This window comes from Amblyomma mixtum, chromosome 6 (genome assembly GCF_055824585.1).
Source record: "Amblyomma mixtum isolate Tamu chromosome 6, ASM5582458v1, whole genome shotgun sequence".
Classification (NCBI taxonomy): Eukaryota; Metazoa; Arthropoda; class Arachnida; order Ixodida; family Ixodidae; genus Amblyomma; species Amblyomma mixtum.
The window spans coordinates 32,479,470-32,489,844 of NC_143017.1; the positions used below are offsets into that span (position 1 = coordinate 32,479,470).

Consider the following 10,375-nt stretch of genomic DNA (forward strand, 5'->3'; position numbering starts at 1 on the left):
GCCGCGGTGGCTCAGTGGCTATGGTGCTCGGCTGCTGGCCCGAAAGACGTGGGTTCGATCCCGGCCGCGGCGGCTGAATTTCTTTGGAGGAGAAATTCGAGGCCCGTGTACTGTGCGATGTCAGTGCACGTTAAAGAACCCCAGGTGGTCGAAATTTCCGGAGCCCTCCACTACGGCGTCTCTCATAGCCTTAGTCGCTTTGGGACGTTAAACCCCATAAACCAAACCAAACAAACCAGTATGGACAGGAAGCAAGGATGAAGCAAGGTGGGCTCGGTGACTGCACCTCAGCGCAGCCATCTAATCCGCTAATCTTTGCGATGCAGGTTAGTAAATCATATGCCTTATTTGCCAAAAGATCAAGCAATTATGTTCTGGTACAGTTCCCGAGCCCACAGTGCTGTGTTGCCATTGCCGCCGAGTGTGCCACTGTTGTTCATTCTTTGCTATTGTTATCAGGAGATATCGAAACTAACCCTGGTCCTAACGACAACAGTGCAGTACTCGCGGAACTCCAGAAACTAACCGCAGGCCAAACCCAACTAATAGCCGAAGTACAAGGACTGAAATCCCAGCTCACTACTACGGATAAAACCATAACCGATTTAAGCAATCGTATGGCCGACCTGGAAACACACTACCAAGCACTACTTCCCCTCCGAAACGACATTGAAAAGATGCAGGCTGACACAAGCAACATGGCGCGTATAATCCAGGAACTAGAAACCCGCATAGATGACGCTGAAAACAGATCACGCCGTAACAATCTCATCTTCTATGGTATCCCTGACACTACTGATAGCGAAACGTGGGCAGAATCTGAAAAAAACTAATCATTGATGTTTGCCGTAGTAACCTTCAAATAACTGTGAACCTCACGAAATAAAAAAAGCTCATCGCCTCGGTCGTCACTCACAAGATAAAAATCGTCCCATAATCGTGAAATTCACAAGTAGCAAAACTAAAGAATCCTTCCTATCAAATGGGCGAAATCTGAAAGACACGGTTTATAGTGTTGGAGAGGACTTCTCGCATGCCGTTCGTCACGCGCGAAAGCAACTTGTTGCATTTGCTAAAGCCAGGTCTGCCAAATTTTCCTTGCGATTTAAAACACTTCACATCGGCTCGAACCGTTATATTTTTGACACTTCATCTAACACCGTAAAGCAACTCGCGTAGCAATCGTCCCTTCACCCTACACCAATAAAACGCCATCGCGCGACACCCTCAAATGTTCTCTCGTTTTCCGTGATATTCACTAACATCCGCAGCTTCCTCCCAAAGCGTGAACTCATATCCAACGTTACTTCGTCATCCAGGAGCAATATACTCATACTAACTGAAACTTGGTTAAACAGTAACGTGTCCGACGCTGAAGTTTTAACTGACGTACCCGAATTCAACGTCTACCGAAACGATCGAAAAGACTCACGCGGGGGCGGTGTTCTTGTTGCAATTCACCGAGGTATATCATGCTCTATTGCACACGTCACATCTGATATGGAATCATTATGGCTAATTATTCGCACTCCCCCTGTAACAGTACTTCTTGGCGTTTGTTATAGGCCCCCGCAGTCAAATCCAAACTTCTGTCGACATCTGAATTATACTATAAATCATCTTGTTGTTAAATACCCAAATGCGCGCATTCTCCTTTTCGGGGACTTCAATTATCCAGACATTGATTGGCAGAGTTTAGGCACTTCCTCATTAACATGCAATACAGAGGTCAAGAACATCATTGATGTATGTTTAAATGTTAACCTCACACAGTTAGTCTCGGAACCTACTCGCGTCACGCATGCAACCGCAAATACCCTTGACCTAATACTAATAGCCCTGAGTACCTATCATCCATTAGTTATCTTCCTGAAATCAGCGACCATAAAATCTTACATGCTCTATTTTCATTTACCCCAGCTCAGAAGCACCCATCCAGAAAAACAATAAATCTTTACGATAAAGGGAATTACGATGCAATAACTGAAGACCTTAACATGTTTTTTTCAGAGTACCAATCCACATTCGACACGCACTCTGTTCACGAAAATTGGTTGATATTCAAAAATAAGTTAAATATGCTCTCTAATATGTTTATACCCAGGGTATCTTTCGAAAATAACCGCAATAAGCCATGGTTTACTAAGCATCTAAAACGCCTAGAAAACAAGAAGAAACGCCTGTTTCATACAGCCAAACACACTGATAATCAAGCCACTTGGGAAAAATACCTTGCATTTGAAAAATCATACTTACTTGCAGTTCGTAGCGCCAGGCGCTCATTTTATCACACTGACTTACCGAAGCTACTAATCAGCAATCCTAGACAATTCTGGCAGGTTTTAAATCCTAAGCACACTCATGATATTACACTCACTAACGACTTGCACGTAGCGGTTACTGACCATGAATGCGCAGAAATATTTAATAACGCATTTGCATCTGTTTTCACGAGTGAATTTGACATGCCTTCACAGTTACCATCGCCCAACACAGAAGTCATCATGCCAGCTATCACATTCTTCGCAGATGGTATCGCTTCCATAATTGATAACATGAAACTCTCATCATCAGCTGGTATGGACATGATTAATACAAAACTGCTTAAAAATGTGAAATCAACATGTGCAGCCTACTTATCTTTGATTTTTTCGCAATCGCTCTCTTCAGGGATCATTCCAGATGACTGGAAAACGGGGAAGGTCGTTCCAGTCCACAAATCAGGTAACAGAGCCTCCCCCATGAATTATCGCCCCATTTAACTAGCGTACCCTGCAAAATCATGGAACATGTGATCTACTCTCAAATCATAAATTTCTTAGACTCAAATGATTTCTTCCATTCTTCACAACATGGGTTTCGTAAGGGCCTCTCTTGTGAAACCCAATTGGCGTTGTTCCTTCACGACTTGCACACTAATCTTGACCGTAACAAACAGACTGATGCCATATTTCTAGATTTTGCGAAAGCTTTTGATAAAATTCCCCTCCGTCGTTTATTAGTAAAACTTGCACAGCTGAACTTACATCCTAACATACTACAGTGGATTGAGCAGTTTCTCACTAATCGTTCTCAATCAGTGTTTGCTAACGGCCACCTGTCTAACAGCCTCCCGGTTACATCAGGCGTTCCGCAAGGATCTGTACACGGTCCATCACTCTTTTTAATATATATTAATGATTTACCTGACCACGTTTCCTGCAGTATTCGAATGTTTGCTGACGACTGTGTTATTTACCGCACTATTAATAACTCTAGTGATCAACTTAGTGTTCAAACCGATCTTAACAGCGTACTTAATTGGTGTAACAACTGGCTCATGTCCCTAAATCCTAATAAATGCAAACTCTTATCCTTCTCTCGTCGCCATAGCCCGAATCGATTCCAATATTTCATTTCTAACACCTCGATTAATTCAGTATCATCTTATAAGTATCTAGGAGTCACCTTGTCTTGTGATTTATCTTGGCGCACCCATATTGGCAACATCATTTCAGCATCGAATAAAACACTTGGTTTTCTCAAGCGCCATCTCCGCCTTGCCCCTCAACACGTAAAATTACTCGCATATAAATCGCTCATCAGACCAAAATTAGAATATGCCTCTGCCATATGGAGCCCGCACCAAACTTATTTAATTAATGCATTAGAAGCTGTCCAAAACCGTGCCACTCGATTCATCCACTCTTCATACTCATATGATGTCAGCATTTCTTCATTGAAAGCATTATCAGGACTACCGCCCCTTTCGTTCCGTCGTCGCATTTCAAGTCTCACCCTTTATCACAAATTATTTCATTCTTCCCTCAATCGGTCACCGTATATCACAGCAGCCGCACGCATATCTCACCGCACCAGTCATCCCCTACAAGTTGCCCGGCCGCCATCGCGTACTGCCACCTTTTCCGCTTCATTTTTCTTTCGAGCAGCAACGGACTGGAACGGCCTACCCCCTGACATCGTCAACATCGCTTCATCCTCTACTTTTCAAGAACATGTAACCGATCACCTTCAGTGCTAAATAATATTCGCTGTTTTGTTTGCTCATTTCATTAAAATCCCACCCCTTATGTAATACCCCCGATACAAGGGGGCCTTTAAGGTAAATAAACTGAACTCAACTGAACTGAACATCACCGAGAGAGAATGCCGCTCTGGTTCGAAGTCGGTATGTTCATGCACTTCCCTCAGATGAACAAAAATTTGGCAGAATCGAGTTTTGTCGAAACAACTGATCCACAGGGCGGTCCATCATTCTAGTTTTCCATAAGCTAGTTTGTCCAATGATAAAACATAACAGGTTCAGCAACATACTGCACTCCGGTGAGGTATCGTATGGTATGAGAAGTAAAATAAATTCGCTTTTCCAAGGTGCGTTGCAAAAAATTCCAGATCGAAATTGGGTCCCTCAAAGTGATGAAGCAATGTGCAGTTGTTTCAGGACAATCACAGAGGTGGCAGTTCAAAGATATGACACAAAAATGCCCTTTTTCTGAAGCCAAGCCTTCACGGGCAATGTTTTCGTGGAGGAACCCAAAACAAAAGTCGCAAAAAACGCTGTGGAAGCGATGAATGGAAATGCTGGTGCAGTGAACGATCTGCCAAACATAATAAATTTTTGTTGCTAGAAACAAGTTGCAGGCGGTAGCCTTGCCGAATATTGACAGACCATGTGGGATAACTGACTGAGCATAGCGCTGTCGAGTCGATACGCGATCTTTCCAATAGTTTTAACTGTGCCTATAGGCGCTTACTGATGCGCCAAAGAATACAAAGGCGGTACACACGTCCATGCTACGAAAGCATATTGAGCTGGTGTAGATCTCCACAGTCCAGACCACAGACAGCAAATCTTGGAGCGGCGCATCTCAGCACTCGAAACTGCGCGAAACTCCGCAGTTAAGCGAACAACTTCATCCATGTTAGACACAGAACCGCAATGCTCCTGTGCTAACAAAGGTGAACCTAGCGTATGCGTTGCTTTACGACTGTATGCTTATGAGTAGGTATTTCATTAAAAAGGAAGAGAAAAACTGTAGAAATAAAAATAAAAGGGAATAAAAACATTGCTTTCGCATTCAAAGCTCATAGGAAGTCTTAAGTGCTCTTCTACATTCTTTATTGCTATCGCCGTACTGGCCACTGTCCGAGCTTCGGACGACGACAGCAACGAACTTGTCTACCCCACTCAAAGTTTTCATATAAGCTGTTAGAAAAACTGAAGATAAAGAACAGCCTTCCCAATCCAAGACCGACACAGTGACTGACCTGTAAGCCTATACTAGTACTAGGGACATGGGTTTGAGAGACAGCCTTTGATGACCTTGCGGGTTTGTTAGCGCTTGAGTGCTGTGTATGCTTGATTTCCTTTTCCCATTTTCTCTCTTTTTTTCTTTTCTTTCCCCTCTTGTTCACCCTCATCTGGAGGAGCATGCTAGGTTAACTACCAGGCCCACCTCTCGTGCAATCATTAACATGTTTGTCTATCTCATTGTGAGGCTGTGGTTTTCGGTAGTCGATGCCTGCATGTCCATTCCGGGTGTGCTTAGGTCAACTTCCGATTATGGATCGAACTGCAACTTCATTCTTCTCTAGTAATAGCACCCACTTTGGGCCGACCACTGCACTAGATGCGCTAAGCGTGATCAACGTCATGTCATCGCTGCTTGCTTCTACAGGGAATATATGTTCACTTGGTGCTATTGGAGAACGGTAATCCAAGGAAGACACTGAAATTGGACAAATGACGAGGAAGATTACCGGACGCACACGAGAAACCACAGGTAAAACTGCCGCAGAAATTTATTCCCATCAGTTGCCCACAGAAGCCTATGTAGTACGTGATTGTGCTGTCGAGACTATTTTTTTTTTAGTTTTTTGCTTTTATTCATCTTCGTATTCTTCCGAACAGACCTAGAAAACACGGGCAACCAATTTCATCCTGTTTGAACGTGTATGCCCAGATTTCTGTATACGTGGGCGAAGTTTTGTTATTACCTTGGTGAGAATAGACATTTTTTGTTTATTTTATTTATTTAGTACCTGCATCGCCTACACGGCATTACAGCAGGGGCAAACGCTAAAACAATTGAGTGTAAAATGAACATCACACAACAAGAACATGCGTACAGAATTGCTAAATTAAGCGCTCAACTCTTCGTAAAATGCTCCCTTTGGCGAGATTGAGAGAATTTCAGGAGATAAAGCATTCCACTGACGAATTGTTCGAAGAAAAACGAATGACTAAAAGCATTACTCCTAAATGAATACTCGTTGGCCTTGATGACGTGGTCCTTTCTCTGTTTAATGGTTTGGTGGTTTCGTGTACTCATCTCGATCTATGCCAGTTTGACAATGGAAAATACTAAGAAAAATTTGAGGCGAACATGCAATCGATGATACTTTAAATTAGGCCACCTGAACAATCGTTCAGCATTAGTCATAGACCTGCCATAGTTACCAGTTACAAAACGAACGGCCTTATTTTGAAGTTTTTTAAGGATCCTAGCATGTTCATTTGTGTATGGGTCCCAGCAAACGCAGGCATATTCAAGCACTTGTCTAGGTGGAGCTCAGGCAATGCGGCCGCTAGATTGGCTCCATGAAATCTGGCGAGGTGGCTCTAGAATGCATTTCTACATAACACGTCAGGCGAAGAAGGATTATGCAGAGGACCAATACATCGAGCGACTTGCAAGGGCCCGGCGGCAGTGATAAGTAGGATAAGGGCATTCCACAGCACTACCCTTATATACTTGGGCTCACTGCAATGTATACAAGCTGGGCCCTGCTTGATTTCACTTTCCATTTTGCTCTCGCTCGCGTACATGCAGACCTACGGGGCCCTTTTGAATGAACTCTATCTCTGGAATCCGCTCGTCGCATTCTTGACACAGTTCGCTTCGCGTGCGAAGCCGTCGAAGCCGGCCAGCGCTTTCTATATCGTTTTCATTAACGACTCCGTAATGGGTGCGTGCGCGCTCTAATTATGCGCTCCCAATGTCAAGCGGAATGCAATTACGCTGGTCACCCTGGCGTTCGTTAGAGCGAGCAGTGCCCGCATGTTCGCGAGCCAGTCTCTCTCTCTCTCTCTTGCGTGCGTACTTGTCTGCACTGTTGCGGGAAACGCTTTTACGACTGCAGGCGGCGATCAACGAAGGTTGTTTTCATGCCTCTGCACTTCGAGAGAAAACGAGCTGCCGGGAAGCAGATGAAAACGTTTCGTGCTCAGTCTTCTTGAACGTAGTCTTGGCGTCAGCGTTCTCGGTGCTTTTCTTTTTGGTTGGGCAGTGGGACCCAGAGAGGGATAATAAAAAATTGGCAGTGGTTTAGCTCTCGTTAAACCTGGAGGATTGCGAAAGGAACGAGGAGAGAGAGAGGGGCGATGGAGAGCGCGCGGCAGCGGCGGCGGCCCCGGCACGCTAGCTATGCGCCGCTACTGCGCATGCACAACTGGCGAGCGCGGCGGCGGCACCTCTGAGTCACCCGTGCAGCGATGGCGGCGGCGCGCCAGCTGTGCGCCGTGTGACGTCACTGCTCCTGGCGCATGCGTAGTATGGCATCGCCTCAGCTCCGCGAAATGGCTCGACGACTAGCGTAGTGTTGCTTTCGCAACAAAAGAAGAAAAGAAACAGCCGGAGTCGTTACTTTAAAGGTGTACAGACACGAAATTTAGAACGCATGCAGACGATATGATTCGCTTCATGGGCATAGGAGATGCCTTCTAGCTTGTTTCAGTCGCAGGCGTTGAGTGAAACAAAAAATTAATATGATTTTGAATGTTCCATCCGCATCGAGTGACGTCAAGGTGAAAGCTTTCCCTAGTTGTTGTGACGTCATCGGACCCAGTGGTTGTTCTCAGAAATAACCAGTGCTTTCCGGAGACGCCGACGTCATCAGTATTGCGGTAGTCCAGGTTGGCCGGTCGACCGTGACGTCAAGCTGCACTTCACCGCTGGCGCTGACCAAGACGTAAGCTGTCAGTACAAAATCGTTAGTAATTAATTGTTTAGGCTTCTCACGGGTGTTTTGAGCTCATTTTCGTTTGAGCTCATTATAAGGACCATAGGCCTCTTTCAAACCAAAAACACGGACACCCAATAACTTTGTGTCTATACCCCTTTAAAACAGCGCAGATTAAGCTCCGAGTTGATCGTCCAGCTGGTTCACTATAGGGTGAGTTCGTCTTCAAGCTTCACCAATGAGAGCTAGATACTCCACAAGGGGGAGAAGGGAAGGGCATGGAATTAGTAAACGGGGTGACGAGAGAGAAAAAAAAAGTACGGTGGGCACTTCAGACTACTTACGTGCTTTGAATGCGAAACACTGTCTGCCTTTTATTTCTTCATTTTTTTTATTCATTTTTAGATTTTTTCTTTTGCTTTCCAATGACACACTTATTCATTAGCATGCAGTCGTAAGGCAACCAATCTACCAGGTTCACCTTTGTTCGCCGAGAAGCACCACGGTTTTGTGGCCCATGGTTTGTGTTCTCGCCTCGCAGTCTGAAAGTCCTGGGTGCAATTTCCCGCACCTTCGGAAGAAATTTATTTTTCTCGGATACCACGATGACGTCATCCGGTATTTTTGGGCCCACTGCTGCTGGTCAAATCCAAGGCCGGGTTTCGTTGCCGATGAGAAATACAATGGTTCCGCATTAAAAAGGACAGTGTCCGAGATTCGCGTACGGTGAAAGGTAGGTGGGAGAAAAGAGCTCCTAGTGGTGTCGGAAAAGGAAGAGTCAGGCAGGTGTAATGAGGTGGTCGGGATTTCATAAAGGTGCTTATGGGACGTTAATAATTGTGGATGAAAATGAAATGAAGAATAAGATGAAACTTAGGCGCTATTTGCAGTGTTCGACAGCTTGAATGCCACACTGTACACTTGCGCCGCTTTGCCTTAATGGACGCTCAGTGATTTCAAACGCGGTTGTCGTATTAAGGCGAAAGCCTTTAATTCCTTATCGTTGTCGACAGAAGGTTGTCGACAGAAGGTTGTCAGCAGAGGTGTCACGAAGTAATGAGGTCACCCACAGATGCCTGACGTCCCCTTTTGGAGCAGACGACAACTAATAAAATAGTTGGGCGTATGGCATCCGTGGGTGACCACATTACATACCTCATTACTGGGAACAGAGCCATGGATACAATCGAACTCATCGAAGCAGAGAGAGAGAGCCGTGCTAAAGAAGCAGCCAAAGTCGGCAGTCAAAGTGCGTAGTTGTAATGTGTAGTCAAGGTGTGCAGTCAAATCAATCACTAGTACAGCACAGCAGTCAATGCCAAACAGTGCGCCAGGAAAGGCTTTCACCTTGCAGCACTTTAGAGAGCCAAAGTGCCCCCCTAATTTTTTTGCCCATAGCTTTTGAAATGTGTTAGCGTCGAAATCTCTCAGCAGCGAAGCTCAAGCTTGGCTTTTTGCCCATTTGCAACGGCGAAATGAAATAAGACAGGGAGGAAACGGTTTTGAAGACAACTCGAACGACTGGTCACTAAAGGTTGAAAACGCTGCCCAGCATTTATGGTGAAGAGTGCCGCAAGACCACTTAAATCTTGCACGAGCCTCGCACGAAGCAAGTGGTGCAGTGGGCTGCTACCGCTTCTCTTTAGGCGTTTAAACTTTTAAGGCTAAAGCCTCTAATGGCTCATACTGCCGTCCGTTAGCAGAGGGTGTCACACCTTTGGCAGCGTGTTAACTCGGCAACTAAAAAGATAGGAGAAAACGAATGGTTGCTTCAGACAGAAGAGGAAAAGATAAACCTAGAAACCATGTTTGATGACTGTAGATTAATTAGTGAAATAATTATAGACAAACATGTCGAAATTGCGTCGAAATAGCGGACGTCGATATAGCCACAGGAACAGTGTTACGCCACATCACCGGAAGTCGCCACGGCATAGCGAAAATTGTCACAGAATGGTCGAAAAAACGTCGGATTTGTGTCAAATTAGACAGAAAAATGTATAATTAAGCGTAATTAACACTTAAGATCTCCGAAATATGTATAATTTGGGTATCGATATAGCCACGGGACCGGTGTGACGCCCCATCCACCTGAAGTCGTCACGGCATAGTGTCCTCGGCTTTCGCCTCTCAACACTTTAGTTGTCAAAGTGTCCTCGCAATTTTATTAACTTGGTAGTCAGCTGCAACACCTTCGCTCAGTTAACGATCTGAGCATTCGCTACAGTTGCTTGCGACCAAGTGACCTGGAATAACTTTAACGTAAATATTTACAGTCAATATTTAACCGAAAAGTGGGAATAGCTAGCGGAAAACTCCAGATTTGACGTGCAAGACTCATTATACGATATATAATTTGTAAGTTGTGCTTCAGGATCTGTCAGTTTTGAAGTGATCCATGCAATTTGAGGAT

The 10,375-nt window shown here is 44.9% G+C and overlaps 1 pseudogene; it reads left to right on the top strand.

Moving 5' to 3' along the window:
- Nucleotides 1-305: 305 nt before the first annotated feature.
- LOC149338740 (uncharacterized) lies at nt 306-1,366 on the top strand (annotated as a pseudogene).
- Nucleotides 1,367-10,375: the final 9,009 nt, after the last annotated feature.